Source organism: Phyllobates terribilis, unplaced genomic scaffold (assembly GCF_046119375.1).
Source record: "Phyllobates terribilis strain yellow unplaced genomic scaffold, ASM4611937v1 Scaffold_5__5_contigs__length_657084704, whole genome shotgun sequence".
In the NCBI taxonomy this organism is placed as follows: domain Eukaryota; kingdom Metazoa; phylum Chordata; class Amphibia; order Anura; family Dendrobatidae; genus Phyllobates; species Phyllobates terribilis.
In genome coordinates, this window is record NW_027362765.1 from 217,119,969 (window position 1) to 217,147,019 (window position 27,051).

Sequence of the window (27,051 nt, forward strand, 5' to 3'; positions counted from 1 at the left end):
ACAAAAAACAATAAAAGTACACATTTTTTATCGCCGCATCCGGAATGACCTGACCTATAAAACTGTCCCACTAGTTAGTCCCTTTAGTGAACACAGTAAAAAATAAAAATAAAAAACAAAGCAAAAAACAATGCTTTATCATCATACCGCCAAACAAAAAATGGAATAACACGTGATAAAAAGACGAATATAAATAAAAATGGTACCGCTGAAAACGTCGTCTTATCCCGCAAAAAACAAGCTGCCATACAGCTCTATCATCCAAAAAATAAAAAGTTATAGCTCTCAGAATAAAGCGATGCAAAAAAATATTTTTTTCTATAAAATAGCTTTTATCGTGTAAGGCTGTGTGCCCATGATGCCTTTTTTAAGCGTTTCCGCAGCGGCAAACACTGCAGAAACGCTTAGAAAAACGCATGGTAGAAGGCCTGCCATGTTCCCCAATGATAATCCGCATGTGCTGTGCACATGCTGCGGAAATTTCCACTGCGGATTATCATTGCGGAAAAAAACACAGCACTACCAATTATTTTGCGGAAGCGCTGCGTTTTCGCCGCCATTGACTTGCATTAGAACGCATGTATTCCGCTTCACTAGATAAGCACATGCGGAATACATGCGTTCAATGTGCAAATGGTACCCAGGTCTAGAGGAGAGGAGACTCTCCTCCGGACCCGAGTACCATAGAACCTGTAAAAAAAAAAAGAATAAAATAAAAGTTATATTTACCTTCTGATGGCCCGCGGTGCGCTCGTCCTCCCTTGCCAGCAGATCGCGATGGAGTGAAGGACCTGCACTGACGTCATAGTCATGTGACTGGTCACGCGACGCTGACGTCGGCAGGTCCTTCAGTGTACCGCGATCTGCCGGCAAGGGAGAACAGAGGGAAGCAAGACTCCGGGGGGCCATCGGAAGGTAAGTATAGATTTATTTTTTATTTTTTGACATTCTCTCGGGTCACACTATATAAATCCATGCCGTTTGCATGGATATATATAGTGTGACCAAGTTGACAAGCACTTTCCAAGTGATGCTAAAATCGCTTGGAAAGCGCTTGTCAACCCGCATGCGGAAATGCATGTGAAGAACGCTTCACATCCGCATGTTCCTGGCAGGAAAAACTCATGTACAGTCCGCATGCGTTTTTTTTTCTGCCAGGGAGATGCAGAAACGCTCTTAGACTTGTGTAAGGCTCATCTGACCCCTAAAAGCGCCAAAACATAGAAAAACTATATAAATATGGTACCGCTGTAAACGTACTGACCTGAAGAATAAAACTACCTTATCAATTTTATAACACACGCGGAACAGCATAAAAAAAACCTCATAAAAACAATTCCTGAATTGCTGTTTTTTGTTTATTCTGCCTCCCAAAAATCGAAATAGAGAGCGATCAAAAAATGCCACGTGCCTGAAAATGGTACCAATAAAAACGTCAACTCATCCCTCAAAAAACAAGCCGTCACATGACTGTCGGCCAAAATATGGACAAATTATAGCTCTCAAAATATGGCGGTGTAAAAACTAGATTTTACATAAAGCGTCTTTTAGTGTGTGACAGCTGTCAAACATAAAAACCCCATATGATTCTGTTATCGCTGTAATCGCACCGATCCGAAGAATAAAGACGTCTAATCACTTATACCGCATGAGGAACGCGTGAAAAATAAACTCTAGGGTTAGGGTTGGGATTTTTTTCGAAAGTAAAAAAAAAAAAATGATATGGCGACTAGTGTTGAGCGCAAGTGCTCGCTACTTGAGTTTGCATCGGGTGCTCGGGTATGCACTGAGTATCGCGGGTGCTAGAGCCACATGCTCGAGCCTCCGCCCCATATGCTTCATGGCCAAAAAAACCTGCCATGGCAGCGATCCCCGCATGTTTTTTTTTGGGTGTCTAATAACCATGAAACATGGGTTTGGTTCCAAAACTGTGCTGATGTAAAGTAGACATGTGGGAAATGTTATTTATTAACTATTTTGTGTGACATATCTCTCTGATTTAAGGGCATAAAAATTCAAATTTTGAAAATTGCAAAATTTTAGCCAAATTTATTTTTTTTTCACAAATAAACGCAAGTGATATCGAAGAAATTTTACCACAATCATGAAGTGCAATATGTCACTAAAAAACAATCTCAGAATCGGGGGGGATCTGTTGAAGCATTCCAGAGTAATTACCTCATAAAGTGACAGTGGTCATAATTGTAAAAATTGGCCTGGTCATTAACGTGCAAACCACCCTCGGGGGTAAAGGGGGTAATGTTAATGAAAGTACATCAAACATGCATGGTGTATAGATTCCGGGGCAACTAGTTATATGACAAGCTTCTTCTCTAATCTTGATCAAAGTAAGTCAGAGAAGGTAAGATTGTGAGGGAATATTTAGCTAACATAAATGAGTTCAAGTCTCCAGGTCCAGATGAATTACACCCCAGAGTACTGAAGGAGATCGTAGAAGAAATTTTAGAACCACTCTCCATAATCTTTGAAAATTCTTGGAGAACAGGAGAAGTCCCAGAAGACTGGAGAAGAGCAAATGTTGTTCCTATCTTCAAAAAGGGGAAGAAGGTGGACCCAGGGAACTATAGGCCGGCGAGTCTGACTTCTATACCAGGAAAGATCTTTGAACAAATTATTAAACAACATGTATGTAAGTACATGGATAAGAATGAAGTGATTAACCAGAGTCAGCATGGGTTTGTAACTAACAAGTCATGTCAGACTAACTTAATTTTCTTCTATGACAGAATCACTGACTGGGTGGATCAGGGAAATGCTGTAGATATAGTATATCTTGACTTCAGCAAAGCATTTGACAAAGTATCTCACACCATCCTTATTGAAAAAATGACCAAGTATGCAATGGACCAGGCAACTGTTAGGTGGATTCATAACTGGCTTAGTGATCGGACTCAAAGGGTGGTTGTAAATGGCTTCACATCCAGCTGGATGAATGTCTCAAGTGGGGTACCACAGGGCTCCGTCCTGGGACCTGTATTGTTCAACATCTTTATCAATGATTTAGATGAAGGAATTGAGGGTAAACTGATTAAATTTGCTGATGACACAAAGCTAGGAGGGATAGCTAATACTAGAGAAGAGAGAGAGAGAGGATTCAAAAAGACCTAAATAAACTGGAGCAGTGGGCAGCAACCAACAGAATGGTTTTTAACAGGGAAAAATGCAAAGTACTACATCTGGGCAATAAAAATGAAAAAAGCATATACAGAATGGGAGGAATAGAGCTAAGCAACAGTACATGTGAAAAAGACTTAGGTATACTAATAGATCATAGACTGAACATGAGTCAACAGTGTGATGCAGCAGCAAAAAAGGCAAATACAATTCTGGGATGTATTAACAGAAGCATACAGTCTAGATCACGTGAAGTCATTATCGGTCTTTACTCCTCTTTGGTCAGACCTCATCTGGAATACTGTGTACAGTTTTGGGCACCACATTTTAAAAAAGACATAGACAAACTGGAGCAAGTTCAGAGAAGAGCGACCAGAATGGTGACTGGTCTGCAAACCATGTCCTATGAGGAACGGTTGCAGGATTTGGGAATGTTTAGCTTGCAAAAAAGAAGACCGAGAGGAGACTTAATAGCTGTCTACAAATATGTCAAGGGCTGTCACATCGTAGAAGGATCATCTTTATTCTCATTTGCACAAGGAAAGACTAGAAGCAATGGGATGAAATTAAATGGGAGGAGACACAGATTAGATATTAGAAAAAACTTTTTGACAGTTAGGGTGATTAATGAGTGGAACAGGCTGCCACGAGAGGTGGTGAGTTCCCCTTCAATGGACGTCTTCAAACAGAGGCTGGAAAGACATCTGTCTGAGATGATCTAGTGAATCCTGCTTTGAGCAGGGGGTTGGACCAGATGACCCAGGAGGTCCCTTCCAACTCTACCATTCTATGATTCTATGATCTTGGTCAATGGTCAGTATATGAATTCGGCAGAAAAAGCAAAGATGAGTTGTACCAGCTAAAATGCAAGGAAAGTGTACACACTGCTAAAGATGAACAGCACTAGAATAGTATCCACGTATGTCTTGCACATAGAGACCCAGAAGCACTAAAAAAGTTAGTTCAAAAACAACTTGCTGATGGTATTACAGTTGATCTGTGTAATCAGACAATGAAATGTACTAGCTATCTTAAAAGAAAAATGTCAAGAAAATTCTCTCCTAAGAATAGGACTACAAAATCTGAACAGCTTCTGCACTTAATACATACAGATGTTTGGGTCTAATGAGTACTCAAACTCCTGGAAAGAAACTTTTTTTTTCACATTTATTGATGATTATTGAAGATAGACAATTGTCTATCTGCTTCACAAAAAAGATGAAGTTCTAGAGAAACTTTAAATATATCTCGCTGAAGTATATAACAAATTTAGGAGAATGCCAAAAATTCTGCGGGCAGGAAATGGAACAGAATATACAAGTAATGAGATATAAAGCATTTTAAGGAAAGATGGAATAGTGTTTCAGATCATTGTACCATACAACCCTGAGCAAAATGGTCGAGTGGAAAGGAAGAACCAGACACTTTGTGAAAGTGGAACAAGTATGCTATTTGACGCAGATTTGTCAACAACCTATTGTCTTTAAAGCAATCATGACAGCTTGCTATCTTCAAAACACTACAAGGTAAAGCTACTGAGAAGAGTACCTTTGAGCAATGCAACAGCAATAAGTTTGAACTACAACACATAAGAATATTCAGAAGTAAAGTATTTGTACATATTCCCAAAGGAAAATGTACCAAGTAAGAATATTGTGCAAAAGAGGGTATCCTGGTGGGCCACAGTGAAACCCAGAAAGGATATAGAATCCTGCACCCAGAAATGAACAAGGTCACAATAAGCAGAGATGTAATGATTGATGTGAACTTCATGTCACTCAAGTTTCATGACATCATACCAGTAGTCCAGCTGAAGTAACAATAATCTGTCACAATTTCAAAATAACAAAAAGGATGTAGAAGTTTTGTTAGGTTCTTCAACCACTGAAGAAGCAACAGAAAAATCAGGTGAACCTGAAGTCAGGAGATCGTCGAGATCAAACAAGGGTATACCAGCTAAAGCCCCCGTCTCACATAGCGAGATCCCTGCTGTGTCACGGTTTTGGTGACGCAACAGCGACCTCACCAGCGATGTCGCTATGTGTGACACTGCAGTGATCAGGCCCCTGCTGTGAGGTTGCTGATCGCTGCAAAGTGTCCTGGACCATTTTTTGGTCGTTGCCCTCCCGCTGGTCAGCACACATCGCTGTGTGTGACCAGCGGGAGCAGCGATCAGGCTGGTAACCATGATAAACATCGGGTTACTAGGGGCACACACGCACCTAGTAACCCAATGTTTATCATGGTTACCAGCCTGCTAAAGTGAGCTGTAACCTCCCGCTCACTGTAGCAGAGTGGTAACCATGGTAAACATCGGGTTACTAGGTGTGCGTGTGCCCCTAGTAACCCGATGTTTACCATGGTTACCAGCCTGCTCCTGCTTCAGCAGCAGGCTGGTAACCAGGAGCAGGACATCGTGGAAACATTCTTTCCACGATGTCGCTGCTCCCCTGATCGTTGGTGAGCCTGCCTGTTTGACAGCTCACCAGCGACCACATAGCGACGCAGCAACGATCCCGGACAGGTCATATCGTTGTCGGGATCGTTGCAGCGTCGCTAAGTGTGACGGGGCCTTAAGAGTCTATCCTACTTTGTCAAAACAGTACATGAGACAAGCCAGAGTCATTGGATGAGATCCAACAACTACCTGTCCAGGAAAAACTAAAGTGTATTAATGCTGCTAATGAAGAATTTAAGTCCCTTCAGCAACTTCAGGCTTGGAATCTCGCCAATCTTCGACAAGGCAAGAAAGCAATCAAATGTAAATGGGTTTTTAAGACCAAGTATGACTTTGAAGGAAAGGTTCACAGATTAGTCGCAAAAGGATAGTCTCAGAAATATGGAGAAGATTGATTAGAGATGAGCGAACATGTTCGGAAAATGTTAGTTTTTTTTTTCCAGGACGTCCCTCCTGACAGCACAATCATCCTTCATATCCTTGATAGGGACAGGAAACACACAAGGTTAAAAGGCCCCTCTCTCCTCCCCAACTCCAGTGTTTTTCCTATCCTTATCAGGGACGGACACAGAAGAGGAATACTCGCGCAGGAGCAGGAGTTCCTGAAGACCGGATGCAGGAGGATAAAGGATGGGTTCTCAGTCAACCAGTTCACCAGTAATGGCGGATCTAACCACAGGTCGCTCTGATACTCTTACTGAACCTCCAGTCCAAGTAAGTTTACAGGTTGATTCCTCTTGTCACCTGTTCCCATCTGTCTGCGGTAGTAAAAAGTCTTGTGCTCCTTTTTACAGGACAAGGTAGCACCTAAAGACTCTTGACATCAGCTCCTAAGAAAAGGAGATGCGCCATCTGTAACAAGAAACTACCGGACACATACTGGAAACTCTTATGCTCGACCTGTATTGCAAAAGTTGTTGAAGAACATTCCTCCATATCCGATTTAAGGTAAGAGAGGAAGTGCAGAGTACAGTTACAGACTTGGTCTCTCCGCAAGTTCCTCAGGTTACGACCTGTCACAAAAGGCCACGCCAGGAGCTGGAGTCCAGTTCGGGGGAGGAGGAGTTGTCGGATTTCTCTGACCCAAACCAGGACAGGGAAGGATCTATTTCTAACCCCCCAGAAGAAAAGAAAAAATATCTCTTCTCCTGGCAAGATACCGATACGCTGTTATCTTCAGTGAGGAATACTATGCAAATAGAAGACACTTACCAACCATCATCTATACAAAATATGTTTGGGGGGCTGAGAACCTGCAGGAATAAGGTATTCCCCGTTAATCATATTAAGGCAATGATTCTGGAAGAGTGGGAGTATGCAGAGAAGAAACTAGTAATTCCCAGAAGCTTCAAAACTCGACTACCATTCGAACTAGAAGATATAAAACTATGGGAAGAGACCCTGAAAATTGATATCCCGATAGCCAGGGTAGCGAAGAAGACATCCATCCCATTTGAGAAGTCGTCGTCTTTGAAGGATGCAATGGACAGGAAGGCCGACAGTCTCCTCAAAAAAACCTGGGAAACCTATGTGGCAATAATAAAAGCCAATATTGCATCCACTTTTGTGGCAAGACGTCCAGAGAGGAGATCCTCGACGCAATTCCACTACTTAAAATGGCGACAGGGTTTGTTGCCGATGCTTCGGCAGAATCCATTAGATTTGCTGCCAGGAATGGAGCCCTTTCTACTGCTTCCAGAATGGCAATATGGCTAAAGACCTGGTTGGGGGATAACCACTCTAAAAGTAAATTCTGCACCATTCCATTTTCTGGCCTCCGGGTATTTGGTCCAGTATTGGATGAGATACTGGACAAAGCCTCAGATGATAACAAAGGGGTTTCCATAGAAAAATCTAAAAAGATGTCATCCTTTTGGAAATCACGTTACCAGCAGAGGTCAGAATATTCCGCGAAAGGAAAGGCTGGTAGGTGGAGCTACCAGAAGGTAGGTAGCTCAAGAAATCCCCTTCCCGCTACAAGTGTTTCCGAGAAAATGACGCCAGGAAAGTAGGAGGAAGACTCCAGCATTTCCACAAGGCATGGACGGAGGTTACAAACAGCCCATGGATTCTCCAATCTGTTGCACAGGGCTACAGGATAGAATTGAAACAGATCCTGCAGGGAAGATTCCATTTGACGACGACCCAGTCCGCCTAGGTTTCCAAAAGACTGCTATCAGATGTGGGAAAACTCATAAATTCAGGAGCAGTAATACCAGTACCAGAGGCAGAACAGTTCCTACTCAAGTCTTTTTTCAATAAAAAACTGGGGTCGATTTTTGCACGATAATAAATCTAAAATCTTTAAACAAATCAGTCGTTTACAAAAAATTCAAAATTAAATCAATCAGGTCGACAATTCCACTAATCAGACACAACATAGTGATGTGTACAATAGATCTCAGAGGCCTATTATCATGTACCAATTCACCATCACAGTCAGAGGTTTTTACGGTTCGCACGAAAGGAAGGAAACGCCATTCAACATTACCAATTCACTTGTCTTCCGTTTGGTCTCTCTTCGGCCCCACGTATCTTTACCAAACTGATGGCCGAAGTTATGGCTTTCCTCAGAGAGCAAGGAATATTAATAATTCAGTATCTAGACGACTTCCTTGTATTAGCAGAGTCTCAACAACTGCTGAAGGTCAGCCGAACATCAACCATCCTGACCCTAAGAAATTTAGGATGGATTATAAACTGGGAAAAATCACACCTTATTCCAGAAAGAAGAAAGACCTTTTTGAGAATCCTCCTAGACTCCGAACAACAAATGTCATTGCTACCGGAAAAGAAACAAATGGAACTCAAGGTCAGGATCAAGAAATTCAGGAGGAAAACAAAAGTTTCCATCCGAGAATGTATGAAAATCCTGGGTCTCATGACAGCTTCTATACCAGGAGTCAGATGGAGCCAATTCCATTCGACACAGCTGCAGCAACAGATTCTATCAACCTGGAATCGGAAAATGGTCGATCTGGACAAGAGGCTAGCCTTGTTGAAGGTGAGCAAAAGATCATTAACGTGGTGGACCTCCAGAACCAACCTATAGGAAGGTTTCATGTGGAAATTGGCTCTATTCGTCACTCTCACTACCGATGCGTGCAGCAGTGGCTGGGGGGCTCACATAAAGAATCAATACTTGCAAGGTACCTGGCAGAAGCAGGATCTTACCAGATCATCAAATCTGAGAGAGCTTCAGGCTGTCTGGCAGGCACTAAAAAGGTGTCAGACAGTTAAAAGGTCAACATGTCAGAGTATTAACAGACAACAGTAGCCTTACTCAAACATCAGAAAGGTCCACGTCACCACCTGCTACAATCCTTGGCAGGAAAAATTTTTCAATGGGCGGAAAGATCAGTCCTTTCAATAACTGCAGTACACCTAAAAGGTTCCCACAATACAGTAGTAGATTTCCTCAGTCGAGAAACAGTTCTACGGTCGGAATGGGAGTTAAACTGGGAGGTGTTTCATCACATAACATATCGATGGGGCGTTCCCCAATGGGATCTGTTCGCCACACGAAAGAACGCAGAGGCGGGAAAATTCTTCATCCTCAATCCAGGGGACAGGCCGGCGGGGATAGACGCTTTATCCCAAAGATGGAACATGAACCTGGCATACGCATTCCCCACTTTACCCTTAATACTGTCAGTACTAAGGATGATTCAGGAAGACCAGGCCAGGGTAATAATAATCCTACCTTTCTGGCCCAAGAGAAGTTGGTTCCCCATACTGAGGAAGATGTCCCTGGAGTATCCAATGATCCTCCCAGAGAGACAAGATTTGCTGTTCCAGGGTCCGATATACCATCCCGATGTGAAATTTCTCCAGCTTTCGGCCTGGACCCTGAAAGGTAGATCCCAAGATCTAGAGGCCTGTTAGATGTTGTAATCTCAACCACAAAAAATAGTAGGAAACCAGTGACATCGGTCATCTATAAAAAAAAAAAAAAAAAAAAAAATCTGGAAGAAATTTTGTTCGCAGTGTCAGCCAACATCAGGGAGTTCTATTCCAGACTTTCCAAAATTACTAGAATTCTTGCAGATGGGGTTTGAGAAAGGCCTAAGACCCAGCACATTTGAAGGTACAGTTTGCAGCGTTGAGTGCCTTCATGGACTATCCGCTAGCCCACCATCCATGGGTGGGGAGATTCATTAAGGCTACAACAAGGTTAAGACCAACGATTAAATCCTACGTCCCACTATGGGACTTAAACATGGTCCGGAGGAGCCTATGCAATGAGCCCTTCGAACCTCTCAAGGAGTCAAGCATAAAATTCCTCTCACTTAAGACAGTGATCCTAATCGCAATAACCACAGCGCGACGGATAGGGGAGATGCAAGCATTTTAAATCAGAGACCCATACCTGAAATGCTTAGGTGATTGTATTATACTCAGGTTAGATCCAGCTTTCTTGCCAAGTCGTTACCCCTTTCCATATGAATCAGGAGGTGGTCCTACCCTCCTTTTGTCAGGACTATAAGAATGATCAAGAATTAACTTTCCACTCACTAGATGTTAGGAGAGTAGTGCTACAGTACTTAGAGGTTACGAAAGACTGGCATATAGTTACCAACCTGTTTGTACAGTTTTGGGGAAAAAATAAGATGAAGAAAGCAACAAAATCTATGTTAGCAAGATCACATCAGTAATAAGTCTGGCCTATTCATCTGAGGGGAAATCCCCTCCAGAGAATGTTAGAGCCCATTCTACTAGGACTATGTCCACATCATGGGCAGAAAGAGCAGGGGCATCGGTGGACCAAATCTGCAAAGCAGCAAATTGGACAAATCTGAGCACCTTCTGCAAACATTAGAAGTTGGACATTCTATCAGGTCAAAAAATGGCCTTCAGAAGGAAGGTCCTCCAGGCAGTGGTCCCACCCTAAAATGTATACTCTGGTATTCTCCTGATGGTGCTGTCAGGAAGGGCGTCCTGGAAAGTAGGCATTAGACCTACCGGTAATAGGGTTTCCAGGAGTCCCTCGTGACAGCACCCATTATATTCCCTCCCTAGATATTCCTAAACGACTATGTGATGTTAACATAGATTGTAGAAAGGAAAATAAAAGCAAGTTGCATCCATCCTAGTGTGGTACTTGGGAAAAATGACTGGAGTTGGGGTGGAGGGGGGGGCCTTTTAACCTCTTGTGTTTCCTGTCTCTATCAAGGATATGAAGGACGACCTCCTGATGGTGCTGTCATGAGGGACTCCTGGAAACCTTATTACCGGTAAGGGGGGGGGGGGGGACGACATGTTTGATGAGGGGAGGGGGTGGTGAGAGGTCAGAGTAGCGGCTGTCAACCTTTAATTTTTTTTTTTAATGTGTGGAGATTTCGCCAAGCTAATCAGGGGGCAGGAACCATCCACAACGTCCAGACACAAGGGCTTGTGTCATTGGCAGCTGAAGTCACATCCCTCTCCATATATAGAGCGGACATGTTGCTTTGACTCCACTTTGTCAGTGTAACAGTGCAGAGAGGTTGCTCCTGCTGCTGCTTGATCATGAGTGTGAGATAGTTAGCCAGGCATTTGCTTGTAAGTCAGATAGTTTAGATGGATAGGACCCTGTGTGGCTGTGAAATCGACGTTCCAGCAAATCAATCGTTTTTGCTATTAGTGTGGTCCAGACAGACACCAGGTCACATTTCAGCATATAACTCTGTTGTGCTGATATTGTGCTCCATGCAGGAGTACACCTTTGAAACAAATTTTTTCTGTTACTATCGTGCTACATAAAGCAGGCCACATCTGCGCTTGTAATTGTTTTGCACTGAAATGCTGCTGTATCTAGGGCTCCACATTAGAAAGTCTATTTTTTTTGTTGCTAATATCAAGTTCCAGCCACACTATCTAAGCAAATAAATACTGATTGGTAATTTAGAGACAGGTGACTATGCCCAGGCTAGTCAGGTTTGTTAAACAGCTGGTTAAAAGAGGGGAAGGGTACATCCAACATGAGTGGGGAAAAAGTGAGGTCATGGTGGAAGGGGGAATAGGCTTGGTGTATGTGGGGTAGGTGGTAATGTTAGTCAAAACTGTTCTGAACAAAGTCATGTCCTATCCAAAGACAACTGACAACTTCTGTTACTGGACTGTCTACTCCACTCCCTTTCTTTGGTAGCCACACAACAGTACACCTTGTAGATGAGGTACAGAAAGGGTACATGCTCCAGTGAATGGCCAGCGCTGCATCAAGTGGCCTCTCCTCCTCTTCCTCCACCTCAAGATCACACACAGTACAGTCTTCAGAAGTGGCATCCTAATTAACCTTGTTTCCCCCTGCGTTACAACTCTCCAACCACCCTGTTGACTGTAGGGAACTACAGATGGGTGAGTCTGCAGAGCTGTTCACACATTCTATGCCATTGGTGATCCTGATGAGACTCTCATACCTGAGGCGGACTGTACTGTGCTGTCAGGGCAGGAAGAGGAGGAGGGTGACTCTCAGGGAGAGAAGTGGGAGAACAGAGAGGATGATGATGAGGTTGTAGATCTCACTTGGTGTGAACCCAGAGGCACGCAGCTGAGTAGCTCAGCAGAGGAGGTGGAGGAGGAGGAAGATGAGGTTATGTTGCGGCCTCTCGCACAGACACCGAGTGAAACAACCACGACGAGCACTGAAGCCTCAGCCACAACTGGCCAGCAGTGGTCATGGGTCTGCAGTTCGCAGGAGCGGCATGGGTTGCCTAGCCTGGGCCTTTTTTGAGACGGCAAAAGATGACCCAACTAACTATACTGCCAACTTTGCGAAATACGAATCGGTAGAGGCAAAAATTGCAATCATTTGACTACTACATGCATGAACCGGCACATGCCCGATCAACATGTATTAGTTTGGAAATCTCGCTGTGATAAAATGCGGAATAGCGGACCTCATTAATCACAGTCCGCCCCATCAACCGCATCTGCTGCGTCTTCCTCCTCCATCACCGTGCCAACTGTTTTCAAGCAGGTCTCTGGCCGCGGAACCTCCACTTGTTTACTTGCTCCAGTCATGGTGAATGAGAGCCCATCAGCTGTAACGGAAGTGGACATGCCTGCTGTTCACCAAGCACACCACATCTTTCTCATTCTAACGTAACCTCTCTGCCTGCACCTCACTCACTGTCTAGCAGTTTGTCGTGTTCACCCTACTCCACCCTTACTCAGCACAGCTGCCAGCCCTCTGTCCTACAGTTGTTGACACGTAAAAGATTTTCATGCTACACCTGACAAAGCTAAGAGGTTGAACTCCACCATGTCCAATCTGTTGGCCACGGAAATGCTGCCTTTCTGCCTGGTAGAAAGACTATTTCCGAAAGCTGATGGCCGTCGCAGTCCCCCAGTACCAGTTGCCTTGTCACGATTACTTCTCTAAGAAAGCTGTGCCTGCGCTACACCGGCATGTCGCAGACAACATCACCCTTTCCATGACTAAATCTATGCCAGGTTGCATTTCACCACAGACAACTGGACGAGTAAGCATGGCCAGTGGCATTACATCTCGCTGATTGGACACTGTGTGACTTTGGTGGCTGTGGGGAAGGGGCTGCTCCACAAGTCTTGGAATCCCCAAGGCTTGCGGGACAAACCTCTGTATTTAATACTTCCTCCACTGCTTCTGCCTCCTGCCCCTCCTATAGGGCCTCCACCTGTGCCTTAATTAGACACGCATTTTAACAGTGCAGAGCGAATCCCCCCACCTCTGTACTGCACAACTAGGGCTCACCGCAATCAGGCAGTGTTAAAATTAATACGCCTTGGAGTTCGCAATCATACAGCTTAAGAGTTGTGGACAGCTATCCAAGCCAAGTTTGAGCAATGGCTATCTCCACTGAACCTGGAGCCAGGGAAGGCCGTGTGCAATAACGGTGCAAACCTGGTGGTGACCCTACACCGGGGCAACCTCAGTTCGCACCCCGCGGGTCATTGACTTGCATCGATACAGAGGTCTTTGGCCATACTTGTTAACTGGTTGATATGTGATGTGCCAACACAGTGGAATTCTACTCTGCATATGTTGCAGCGACTGTGGCAGCATCGACTAGCCCTGATGCAGCATCTCATGTCGTATAGCCTGGACCAACGCAGTACGGACGTGGTGCAAATCACGTTTGCAGAGTGGGCACAGATAAAGGACCTTTTGCACCCTGCACAGTTTTGAAATGGCTACTAAGATGATCAGCACTGACTATGCCATCATCAGCATTACTTTTCCGGTCATCTACATGCTGGAACACCCTTTTTGAATAGTCTGCAGGAGGAGGTGGTGATTCCAGAGGAAGAGGAGAAAGCTGAGGAGGATGCGGAAGGAATAACAATGTCTCTAAGTTCCAGACTGTGGGCACTCAGGTGGGTGGATTAAAGCGATCAAAGGGTGCTTGTGGTGCCAGATAAACTGTTAGTGAAGATGCAGGAGCCGAGGAACAAATGGAGGACGACGAGGAGGAAGAGGTGATGGGCAAGCAACAGTCAGGAGATGAAGAGGATAATAATCCCTTCTCTGTTGTCGGTGGTTGGCGGGAGGGGACGGAGGAAGCAAGCATCAGTGTTACCCAGCCACCAACAAACCATGGGCTTGGACCTCATGGAAGAGCCAACACATGAGCATCTTCTTGCTGTACTATCTGCAACATGCTCCCTGTATTGTTAGGATTCAAAATAGTGCTGACTACTGGGTTGCCACTCTGTTAGATCCACAGTACAAGAGTAAATTTTACCAGATTCTTCCCGCCCTGGAAAGGGACCCGTGCATGCTGGTGTATTGAAACACGCTTTTAAACAACCTTAAGAGTGGTTTTCCCCAAGACAGCAGTGAGGCACATGGTGTGCATCGCAGTTCTAGACTTCCAACCCCAGGAATGTCAATTTGTCAACACAAAAACATTAGCAGCAGCAGCATAAGGGGCAGAAGCAATTTCTGTGAGTTCTTTAACACATTTTTTTAGACCAGCTCATGCACCAGTGTAGAGGGGAGCACACGGGGCCACTACCATCATACTGTGTGCCGGAACTATCGTTCCTTTGCCCAATGCCCCCTCTGCTATTAAAGACTGAGACTGGAGTGTATGCTGCAATGGAGGATTTTCTGTACTTACACTGACTTCAAGCAAGACAGGTGATCGTAGATCCAGGTTAACAGACTCCCTTTTACTGTGCAATTCTTCCATACACTGCTGCAGTATACAGAACAAGACAAATTCTTTGGTTAGTGAAGTTCCCTTGGTAAAGTGCCTTTCCAGTGTTTGTTCTCGTTCCTTCCTGAGACCCAACATAATCCACTTCTTCTGCAACCCAGCTGAGAATCTCCCCTCTAGGGATATAGAGGCCTCGCCTTGAGCACCTCTGACATGCCATGAGCCTAGGACTGTGTCGGCGTCCAGATTCCGTCTCAAATGTGTCCTCATTCTGTTCTGGTAACTTGCACTAATAATGCACTTCTTTGCTGCTGCTACTGCTGATGGAGTCTGTTTTCCTGTCTGCTCGGTCTTCCTCCACACTCCGTCTCTCTCTCTATCTCTCTGGATATGGAACAGGCCCTACACGGGGCCTGTGCTATCGGGTCTTGAATCAAGGAATTAGGTGGCCTGACACAGGCCTCCCCTGACGGCAGTCTCACTCTGCCTATTGCTCCTCACTACTCACTAGACTAGACTATCTGCAACCCAGAAATGATTTTCTATAAAACTATTCTAAACCCCTCCCAGCTAATGATGTAACCCCTGTATTAACTACTTAGTGCCTAAGCAGTGTAGTGTACTAAATTGCTATCTCTATTGTATGGTTCCCCCTTCTGGGCAGACCTCCTGCATCCCAGGGGCGGCCTTAGGCAAAGCTTATAGGAGAACCGGCATACAATAATCAGCCATAGGGATTTCACACAAACACTTCTATAGAATAGAGATTAATATAAAATACAACATAACTCTACAACCCCTCTTGACTCGACGTCTTCACCCCCAGCCTCCTACACCAGCACAACAGAGTAAAAGTCTGACATGTAATGAACGACTGGAGAGAATGGTGCAGGAGTATTCTTGAGCTCAATATCCATACCATCAGGGAGCGTTTAGACCCTTTTTACATTTTGGCCTTCAAAAATGGAAGAGTGGCCTGGGCTCGCTGGTCACGCTTTAGCGGTTTTATCATGCCTGGCAGCCAGAGTTCTCTCAGAACGTGTGTTCAGAGCTGCTGGAGGTGTCCTGACAGATAAGCACATCCGGCTGTCCTCTGAAAGCGTAGACCGCCTAATTTTCATAGAACAAGTCATAGATCTCCAAGGACTTTTGCACCCCAATCGCAGACTACTCGACGGTGTTTTTTTAGTGTGCTGCATTGATCTCGTGTTATTGCAGTCTGACATCTTTGTCGTCGCTTCTGTGCTTGCTGTTGCTGCTGCTGATAACAACTAACACAAAAAACCCTTTTATCTATTTATTATGAAAGATAATCTTTAATAGTCAAATATGACAAATATAACATACATAAAGTGCCCGTAAAGTGCCCATAAAAAGTGACCTAGTGCAGGCAGAAATATACATTCATCATAATTGATTTTTCCTATTTTCACACCTTCTTACTGAAGACGATAATCTTTCACTACTTGATACATAATGTGTAGGTGTGAACTTGAACAAAAACAGCCTATACATAATAGGTCACTAATCTTAAAAACAGCAGGAGAAGGTTATTGTAGGTGGGACTTATGAATACATATCTATTATTTCCCAAACTGAATCAATATACCACATACATGTCAAGGGCTCAACCCTATATATGGAGTCCTTAATCAGATGCTTTACACAAATTACAGTATGATATTCACAGGGTTAACAGTGCTAATCCCCCTCACAGTTTGGGTTTATATGATAAGCTAATACTCCATTCCAAAATACTTTTTCTAGACCATAACATGATCAAAGATAGGACTTATCTGAAATATGTATTTAGGTTGCCCCCATCATTCCTCCAAACTCCTCGACGCGTTTCCCCGTTGTTTAGTGGTTCATCAGGAGAAGATCATCCTGCAGAGAGCTACAGCCACTAAACAACGGGGAAACGCGTCGAGGAGTTTGGAGGAATGATGGGGGCAACCTAAATACATATTTCAGATAAGTCCTATCTTTGATCATGTTATGGTCTAGAAAAAGTATTTTGGAATGGAGTATTAGCTTATCATATAAACCCAAACTGTGAGGGGGATTAGCACTGTTAACCCTGTGAATATCATACTGTAATTTGTGTAAAGCATCTGATTAAGGACTCCATATATAGGGTTGAGCCCTTGACATGTATGTGGTATATTGATTCAGTTTGGGAAATAATAGATATGTATTCATAAGTCCCACCTACAATAACCTTCTCCTGCTGTTTTTAAGATTAGTGACCTATTATGTATAGGCTGTTTTTGTTCAAGTTCACACCTACACATTATGTATCAAGTAGTGAAAGATTATCGTCTTCAGTAAGAAGGTGTGAAAATAGGAAAAATCAATTATGATGAATGTATATTTCTGCCTGCACTAGGTCACTTTTTATGGGCACTTTACGGGCACTTTATGTATGTTATATTTGTCATATTTGACTATTAAAGATTATCTTTCATAATAAATAGATAAAAGGGTTTTTTGTGTTAGTTGGTAAAAGATATTCCCTTTATATATGGAATCAAGACTTTGTGATCTTATGTAGCTGCTGCTGATAACAATTATTTTTTGAAATGTGGTGACTCATGGTTGGGTCTCCATTTGGTGTGTTTCCTGTGGTGGAAGGCGTGTCGGTCCCCATTATACTATTTCTACTCTGGTGAAATTGATGCCACTTTTTTGGTGTCTGCCCCTAATTTTTTGAAATGTCGGGTCTCCATGTGTGTTGTCTGTAGCAGTAGGACTGCCAGACTGGCAGGCCTGCATTTTCAGTCAAATACCTGTGTTTAAATTTTTTTTACCAATAGTAGTCTAGGAAACTGATGCTTGTGCCAGCTGAGTGTGGTTGAGCAGAAAAGCAGCTTGAGCTGTTGCATGAGATATCAGGGCTCCCAGCACAGCAGGCATACACCGATCCCTCGCCCACCTCCTGTTACCTCATGCATGACCGATGGTTGTCTGGTGCTATGCCATTATAACATGTTGACTGTAGGTCAATTGATGCCGCTTTTCCTGGTGTATGCCCCTAATTAAAGCTGTTTTGGTGGCTTTCGGGCCCCTTTTTGAAGGTCTTGCGTATGCGTTTGGTTTTACCTCCCATTGAATGCAATGGGATTCGGATATGTTCAGCGATCATTTGGAAGCTCGCCAAGCAGAACTGAACCGAACCTTGAAAGGTTTCGCTCCTCTCTAATTATGATGCCACATATTCTCCAGTTGCTAAGCAGACCACATTCAGGACTCTAATGGCTATAGCTGCTGTACAAAGTATGTTTGTCAGACGTTTGGACATCAACATTGCCTTTTAAATGGTGACATTGAAGAGGGCTTGTACATGACTCAACCTGAGGATTATATCAAAGAGAGTGAAGAAAATCTTGTTCGCAAGCTACAAAAATCTCTCTATGGTCTTAAGCAGGTAGCTGGGGCACTTCTATACATAGCTGCGACTCGACACTTGGCATTTTCTTTAGATATGTTGAAAAACTGCCGCAAAAGGACTGGAATGCCGTTAAGAGAGTTTTTCAATATTTGAAAGAGACTCAAGACCTAAATTTAAGGATATCTGCAACAGGAGATCTAAAACTCATCGGCTACGAGGATGCAGACTGGTCTGGTGACTTAAGTAATCATAAATTGACAAGCGGCTATTTGTTCAAGCTTGGAGAAGGTTCAATTTCTTGGTCTAGCAGAAAACAGGTGTCTGTAGCCTTGCTATCTACAGAAGGAAAGTATGTGTGTAGACAGTGTACCCAGGAGGTCTCTCTCAGAATACAGTGGGCCGAGGACAAAAAAATACTAGCAGACAATTTGTTGGGGAACACCCTTTTACCTTTTTACTAAGAACAGGAACTGGGTTGCCCGGCAATGCAAGAAAGGAACACAAACTTCACACACACCTAGCTCAGGACAGCTAGGACCCCTGCGCTGCACAACTGACAAGACCAGGATGTACTAACAGGAGAACTATAATTTGCCTACCCAGTGGTTATGCCTAATGAGGTAACAGAGGGTTACCCAGAGCAATGATGCAATCAGATGGGTGCACAAGGCGGCCCGTGCAGTGGTGCAGCATAACCGTTCACAAACGTAACAACTCTCTACATTTACAATACTGTTACTCTAGCTATACACAACCTCACCACTGGGGGGAGTCTCTAGCTAATGTTCGTCCAGACTTTCCTACAACCAATGTCTCTAACTGATAACCAGTGTTTGGAGCCAAACTCTTCCTGCTATTTGTATGCATGCATCCCCCGGGATCCCTGTGGTAGGGCCTGAGCTCAGGACTTACCGGCCGGGAGACTGAGGAGAGGGTCCTGATCTTTTTACAGGAACGCAGTTTTCAGTCTGTCATACTATCAGAAGGCCCTTCACGTCACTCAGATGCCTTGGGGGGGAATCCAGCTCTGCATCCAACCGTAGTCGTCCCCCCAAAGTGATTCTCTTTTTGGCCAGAGACACAGGCAAGGCTTCACCTTCACTTAACATTCTGTTACGCTCCCAGCACGCTGCACACACCGAGCTCTTAGGATGCAGCACCACAATCTCCTTCCTCTCCTCACTACTTGCTTTTGCAGACTCACACACCATCAAGTTCACCGTAGTCACTTTTAGAGGCAACAGAGACCTCTTGTGGCCAGAGGCTGATACAGCAGCAATGTCCACACATCTCCCTCTCTGCAGCCCTCTCTGACACACAAGTCATAAGGTAATTTGGTTAAACCAATTATTAGGCGATCTTAGTAAGCCATCAACTCCACCAATGATGATTTATGAAGACCACCAAGGATGCACTAAACATAATCTCCTGCATGATTTGATGGAATGTGGCATAATTGAGTTTGTTTATTGCAAGACTGACTAGATAGCTGATGTTACGACAAAGCTACTTCCAAGAGCCAAGTTTAAAGAATTCATAACCACTATGGGACTAACAGGATAAGTAGTTGAGTGGGAGTATTGGAATAATGATTATTGTATATGTTGTAACAACTATTTACTACTGTTTAATAGTGCATGAGTTTCTGTCTCCAACAATAGTGTTATATTGCACTGTTAAAAAAAAACAGGAAGTTCCTGTTCACTGTGTGTGTAGCTGGAGCACATCTTACGATCACTTTGCAAGCTGACAGACAACATGCTAAGATCCTAAGCTATAAGAAATACCAGTTGTAAGGTGTGTTGTCTTTGTTCCTGAATAAATATATATTTACTGTTGAATGGCTCGACAGTACAGAGATTAATCCACTGGCTTTCAGAGGAGAATAGTCATGACAAGCACGGAGGTCTTCTGTATACCCCCCTTCCCCTGTTGTCATTGCAAATAAACGGCGCACCGGGATCACCGCATAATGCACCCCCCTGCAGGCGCGTTTTAATGCCACTGTCAGAGATTGATAGCAGAATGTAACAGGAGCGGAGCTCCATGCTGATAATTGGCATCTTCACTTTAAGTAGTTCCTACTCATCAGCAGTTTGCCAGCTCTATAGCTGCTATAAAATCCAACTTTTCCCTATAGATTGCTCCTGCCATTGTCCAATGAATTACCTGCATTAAAGTAAAAGCTAGCCTCTCCATTTTGCCTGTATGCAGTTTGCTAAACAGAAGAGCAGGAGCAGAGAAAGAGACCTGCCCCCACTTACTGAAATGTATCTTGGCTGCTCTGCTGCTAAATACAGATCACACTTGACAACAGATTGTAGGCAGCAAGCGGGAAGAAACCTATTGACCAGACTTGTAACGTCATTTTGGGTAAATGTAGTACTTGTTAATCATTGCATTGACCATTATACAGTTAGGTCCATATAGATTTGGACAGAGACAACATTTTTCTAATTTTGGTTCTAGACATTACCACAATGAATTTTAAACAAAACAATTCAGATGCAGTTGAAGTTCAGACTTTGAGGGTATCCACATTAAAATTGGATGAAGGGTTTAGGCGTTTCAGCTCCTTAACATGTGCCACCCTGTTTTTAAAGGGACCAAAAGTAATTGGACAATTGACTCCAAGGCTAATTCATGGACAGGTGTGGGCAATCCCTTCGTTATGTCATTCTCAATTAAGCAGATAAAAGGGCTGGAGTTGATTTGAGGTGTGGTGCTTGCATTTGGAAGGTTTTGCTGTGAAGTAAACATGCGGTCGAAGGAGCTCTCCATGCAGGTGAAACAAGCCATCCTTAAGCTGCAAAAACAGAAAAAAAAACATCCGAAAAATTGCTACAATATTAGGAGTGGCAAAATCTACAGTTTGTTACATCCTGAGAAAGAAAGAAAGCACTGGTGAACTCATCAATGCTAAAAGACCTGGGCACCCACGAAAGACAACAGTGGTGGATGATCACAGAATAATCTCCATGGTGAAGAGAAACCCCTTCACAACAGCCAACCAAGGGAACAACACTCTCCAGGAAGTAGGCGTATCAATATCCAAATCTACCATAAAGAGAAGACACATACCCTACAAATAAATGGAGTACAAATCCCACAAAACAACATAACTATTAAAATATCAAATTTTATTAAGTTCCAATATAAAAACACACCATTTGCTTAAGGCAATAAATAGGTCCCTTGGGGTAGGAATCACACAAACTCAGTTTGGCAAATAAGTCTGGGTTCAGAGAGTGTCATCCAAAGAGTATAGAGAGTATAAAGAATGGCACTTAAAATGTATATCGGATCATCAGTCCACAGCAACAGAGTCTATATATCTATATCTATATCTATATCTATATATATATATATATATATATATATATATATATATATATATATATATATATATATATATATATATATATAATATAGGGATGCCAAGGTCTAAACGTATGAATCTTAGTCTACATAATTGAACTAGATAGAAGTGAACCACAATGTGCTAGTTCTGATAGTCAGAGACCGATAGTCACATGACATACATATACATAGCTAAAAAATCATCGTCCTTCAAATGAGATAAGGGATAGTGTTAGCTGTATATATTGGACTAACCCATTAAGTTATGTGCCATAGAATTGATATAAGTCATGTAGTGCAGACTCCCAAATGACTCACCCATCTGTGCAGTGACCCCTATGCCGCGCTGAAGACAGCATGAAAATAAATACAGAGGGTTCACTTCACGGTGCAAGCCCCTCATAAGCATCAAGAATGAAAAGGCTAGACTGGACTTTGCTAAAAAACATCTAAAAAAGCCAGCACAGTTCTGGAAGAACATTCTTTGGATAGATGAAACCAAGATCAACCTCTACCAGAATGATGGAAAGAGAAAAGTATGGCGAAGGCGTGGTACAGCTCATGATCCAAAGCATACCACATCATCTGTAAAACACGGCGGAGGCAGTGTGATGGCTTGGGCATGCATGGCTGCCAGTGGCACTGGGTCACTGGTGTTTATTGATGATGTGACACAGGACAGAAGCAGCCAAATGAATTCTGATGTATTCAGAGCCATACTGTGTGCTCAGATCCAGCCAAATGCAGCTAAACTGATTGGTCGTCGTTTCATACTACAGATGGACAATGACCCAAAACATAAAACCAAAGCAACCCAGGAGTTTATTAAAGCAAAGAAGTGGAATATTCTTGAATGGCCAAGTCAGTCACCTGATCTCAACCCAATTGAGCATGCATTTCACTTGTTAAAGACTAAACTTCAGACAGAAAGGCCCACAAACAGCAACTGAAAACCACTGCAGTGAAGGCCTGGCAGAGCATCAAACAGGAGGAAACACATAGCGTCTGGTGATGTCCATGACTTCAAGACTTCAGGCAGTCATTGCCAACAAAGGGTTTTCAACCAAGTACTAGAAATGAACATTTTATTTACAATTATTTAATCTGTCCAATTACTTTTGGTCCCTTTAAAAACAGGGTGGCACATGTTAAGGAGCTGAAACGCCTAAACCCTTCATCCAATTTTAATGTGGATACCCTCAAAGTCTGAACTTCAACTGCATCTGAATTGTTTTGTTTAAAATTCATTGTGGTAATGTCTAGAACCAAAAATTAGAAAAATGTTGTCTGTCCAAATATATGTGGACCTAACTGTATGAGCCAAATTTTAAAACGCTATTGATCATTTAAAGAAAATCTGTCACCGGGTTTTCACTACCTAATCAGAGAGCAGCATAATGTAAGGGCAGAGACTTATTCCAGTGATGTATCACTTACTGGGCTGCTTAAGGTCCCCATACACAATGTCGTCCAAAACCACCGATATCGATGGGCTTGGCCGACAATCTAATGCGTATGGAGACACTGGCTGACTGATGGTTGAGAGATCTGTCAATTGGACATGTCTGATTTCAGACTGACAGTCACATTGTTCTCTTAAGGCCCCGTCACACATAACGAGATCGCTAGCGAGACCGCTAATGAGTCACGATTTTGGTGACGCAATAGCGATCTCGCTAGCAATCTCGTTATGTCTGACAGGTAGCAACGATCAGGCCCCTGCTGTGAGATCGCTGATCGTTACAAAGCTTCCTGGACCATTCCTGGGTCGTTGCGCTCCCGCTGGGCAGTGTGCATCGCTGTATTTGACACCTTATCAACAACCTCGTTAGCGATTCAGAACTGAGACACGTAGGCGTGCATAAATTGGACTTTTCTGCGCTCCTTGTCCCCGATTGGTGGTCACTACTGCGTCCTTGTTTTTTCAGATCCCACCAGCGTTCTCCGGCTGTGACTCCACTTTGAAGAAATCAGGCATCTTTAGCGAGGTAGGTATTGTTTGGGGTCTCAAATGAGTTTTCATTTTTAATGGAGACGCAATAGAGATCCCATCTGACCGGAGACGCAGTGTTAAACCAAGGCCACCCAAACTGAATGCAGTAGCGTCCACCAACTGGAGATGAGGGGGGCGTGGAAAAGCAATTTTATGCACGCCTTTCTGACACAGTACAGTCCCTATCAAGGTGTGGATCGTTGAAATAGCTGCTGTGTGAAAGCGTCCCAACGACCACCGAGATCGTTGGTTAAATCGCTGGGGCGGCCGAGATCGTTGGAAAGTTCTGCATGTTTGACATCTCCCCAGTGATCCCAAAACCGTGACGCAATAACGATCTAGCTAGCGATCTCGCTAGCGATCTCGTTATGTGTGACAGGGCCTTTAGTTTGGCTGGCGGCTTATCTCCATCTGCCTGCTGTTTTTCTCATAGGGAACACAGGAGGGCTTGGTTGAGCAACTGCTCCTATATATTGGAGAACCTGGTAAAAAGTGTGAAGGTTTCCTACAGCACCACAGCAAGGGAAAATAAACATTACACATATAATTGGCTTTCTGTGTAACTTATGGATCTGTTGGGTGCTTCAGGGCTAATAGGAGCAGGCACTCTCATTCAGTACCCTCATCAAGTTTATAATTTCTCAGTAACCGATTTAAATATGGTTTCCCAACCTAGACAACTTTAATCTTCTGCTTTGGCTACTTATGGCCAATGTCCTTTTCTATATCTTGGAACCGCACCTTTTGTTAACATTTAGTATAGTATATCAGGTTACATAAGGAAGATAGTAATGCCAGTTCAGTGTAGTGGTTAATTATAGGCCTAGCCCTGGGGCACAGCTATATATAGGCATAGATTGGTAGATGAATCTGTTGTATGCCATAGCACACTGGCTATGTAGGTCGTGATGATGTATATTACAACATAATTAATCCCATTATACTCCCACTGATCGGTGACACGTATGAGTGCTCTACGAGATTGTGACATGTTTTCTTGCACAGATATTTAGGCATCTTGATGACACGTTTAATAGTTATGCAGTGCCAGGCTATTCTCGAGTATACAGATGTATGTTTCGAAGCTCATCTATGACGTCTACATGCTGACAAATACCAGGCCAGGTAACAAAATGCCAACTGTAGATGACAAGTGCGTTTTCAGTTGAGCAGTCCTATATTTTGTAGCATATACCATATTGGAACACCTTTTTTTTTTGGTGTTATTTATAAAGATCATCCATACCTAATTCGAACCTCTATGACAATGTTGTCTTATATTGAGGGTCTCCATGTCAAAAGCCAGTTATGACAATGCCTTTCCATTTTTAAAGGGTCTCAATGGCAGAAACAAACCAAGAAGCCTCTCTTATAGAAGTCCAGCTTTTTGTCCCTGACATCTGTGGTCCTTCAGACTGAGTTACACTTGGCTTGACTATATAGGGCATAAGCCTGGGGATGTCTGACAGCCACCTACTGATGACCAATCCATTTATTACCAGTTGACCATAACTCATTCACATGGACATCTTCCATCGACACGTGCACCCACTATCTAGAAGAACATGAAGCCAGATATTATATTTTGACCTTGGAGCTGAGTAGTAAGATATCCCTATTATGTTGCCAATAAGCAGGATGGAGGCATTAATTATCTTTTAACTTCATTAACATAGATCTGCTCAGCAAAATGAAATATTTCGAGAGTCCACCCCATTGAGTGCAATTCTACTGGCATATATCTGCCTTTATTTTTCTCCTCCATGTATTATGCATACAATTACCAGTAGCTTTATAAATTAATTTTTCTTTTTCGACTTTTCTTTGGGCTCAGTGGTCTTTCCAGTGTAATAGGATACAGTTATTAAGATCATGTAAGCCTTCGGGGCTGACCTTACATAGTATACCTAGCAGCATTTTTCTGCTCCTTATGTTGCTAAGTTGTTTGACCGCAGGATTTCTTTGCCTGTAGACAGTAATTGCATGCTTGCCTTTGACATTTGTAAGGAATCCATATACCATTGCTTTTGTTTAAAACCTGAGTGTTTGTCAAGAATTCATAGATCTGGTACTCCCCGGAGTCTCTTGTGTGATGATGTAGATTTACAAGCTCAGCCCTGCTGGTTAAACAATGATTGTTTGTCTCTGAAGAGGAAATCTTCTTGACTACCACCTACCTTTTATAAAAACATAAAAATCACTTCATTGTACACACTGATTTTTATTGTAATTGAGTTTTTATCATGTTACTAAGAAAATATAGTGATGTTCTATTTCTTAAACCCACAAAGATGGGGCCCATTTCAACCTTCAGAACACAGTGATTATTTTTTTTAATTTATTTAAAAAACTAATTTCTTCCCATTTCTACATTTTAAAAGACTTTTTTTTTTTTTTCTAGCCATATTCAAGCAAGACAAGTCATAATTTTAATGTCACCATTTTGGGTGTATACTAGAGAATGGCGGATCGTTTCGTGGGACTCCAGTCTATTGGCCAGCTCAGCAGTCTCTGGTTAACCTGTTACTTTCTGGGATCACAGCGAGTCTTTAGATTAGCCAAGATGGCATGACGTTATCATTGAGGCGCACGCACCAGCTTGGCTAATCAAAAACTGCACTTGGGATACTGGAAGGTGAGAAATTGGCTAGCCTTCCGACCAGCAGCCATAGACTACTGACTTAGCCGATGGAGTCCTGCTAATCGATTCCACCCATCTCTAATATATACTTTTTTTATTTTTTACAAATATGTATTCATTTTTTTCTTTGTCCAGTTGTATACTTGCATTTATAATATGCTATAATACTGTTTGGTATTGTGTTATGCCTATTAGGTCATGTCAGAGGTAGGCCCTAACATAGATAAAAAAAAAAAATGGCAGAACTGGGTGCAAGCTCCAGGTTGCCATGGTAACTCACGACCATGTTGTGGGAGCCTAATGGGGTAACAGAGCCCCCCTCCCTCTGACTAACTGCTCAGATGCAGTGGTTGCTGACTTCAGAATTTAAGGGTTATAACTAGCTCTGATCCTGGTTGTTTGATATGGTCCTATGCACTATGGCCCACCTGTTGGAGGTGTTCATTTACAAAGCATAGCAGAAAGTGGATGGTAAGAGACCAATAGTTTTCTAGTTTTGACTTAACAAATGCATCGATTTGCACACCTGCATTTGGACACAGAACATCACCATGTTTTCTCAATAGTGTACAGTGCCGCCGAGTGATAGTGGCAACTGAGCTAATGGCTGGTTGCTCTCCGGCACTTTACAGACAAGGGGTGTTCCAGTCCCAGCGTGCTGTAGGGTGTGGGATGCATCACCCTCGCTTATAGGCCTACGCTGCCTTCAGGCTTCCGTCCTCAGGAGCCACCGCACACAATGCATGGGACACCAGTTTTTTTGCAACAGTCAAACTATTACTAAAAAGTCCAAGTTCATCAGGTGGGATATGGCAATTCACACTTCCTTTCTCCTTGGCACAACTCCTCTTCTTTTCTGCCACACGTTCGTTCTGGACCACCCCCAAACCCGCTGACTCAATCAGCCCCAGGGATTCGTTGTCCACTCTGGCAGTGCACCTGGGACTGGCC

General features: G+C 43.2%; 1 protein-coding gene across 3 annotated transcripts in view; it reads left to right on the plus strand.

The window, feature by feature from the left end:
• The window catches only part of ARHGAP40 (Rho GTPase activating protein 40), a 151,580-nt gene that overhangs the window by 29,925 nt on the left and 94,604 nt on the right, over positions 1 to 27,051 (plus strand). Inside the window, exon 1 of one of the 3 annotated variants that reach the window (XM_073683796.1) lies at positions 24,477 to 24,584. The exons of the other annotated variants lie outside the window; for them this stretch is intronic. The gene's annotated coding sequence lies outside the window, so the exon portion shown is untranslated. Of the gene's footprint in view, positions 1 to 24,476; positions 24,585 to 27,051 lie in introns of those variants that run through there. 3 annotated transcript variants of the gene reach the window in all.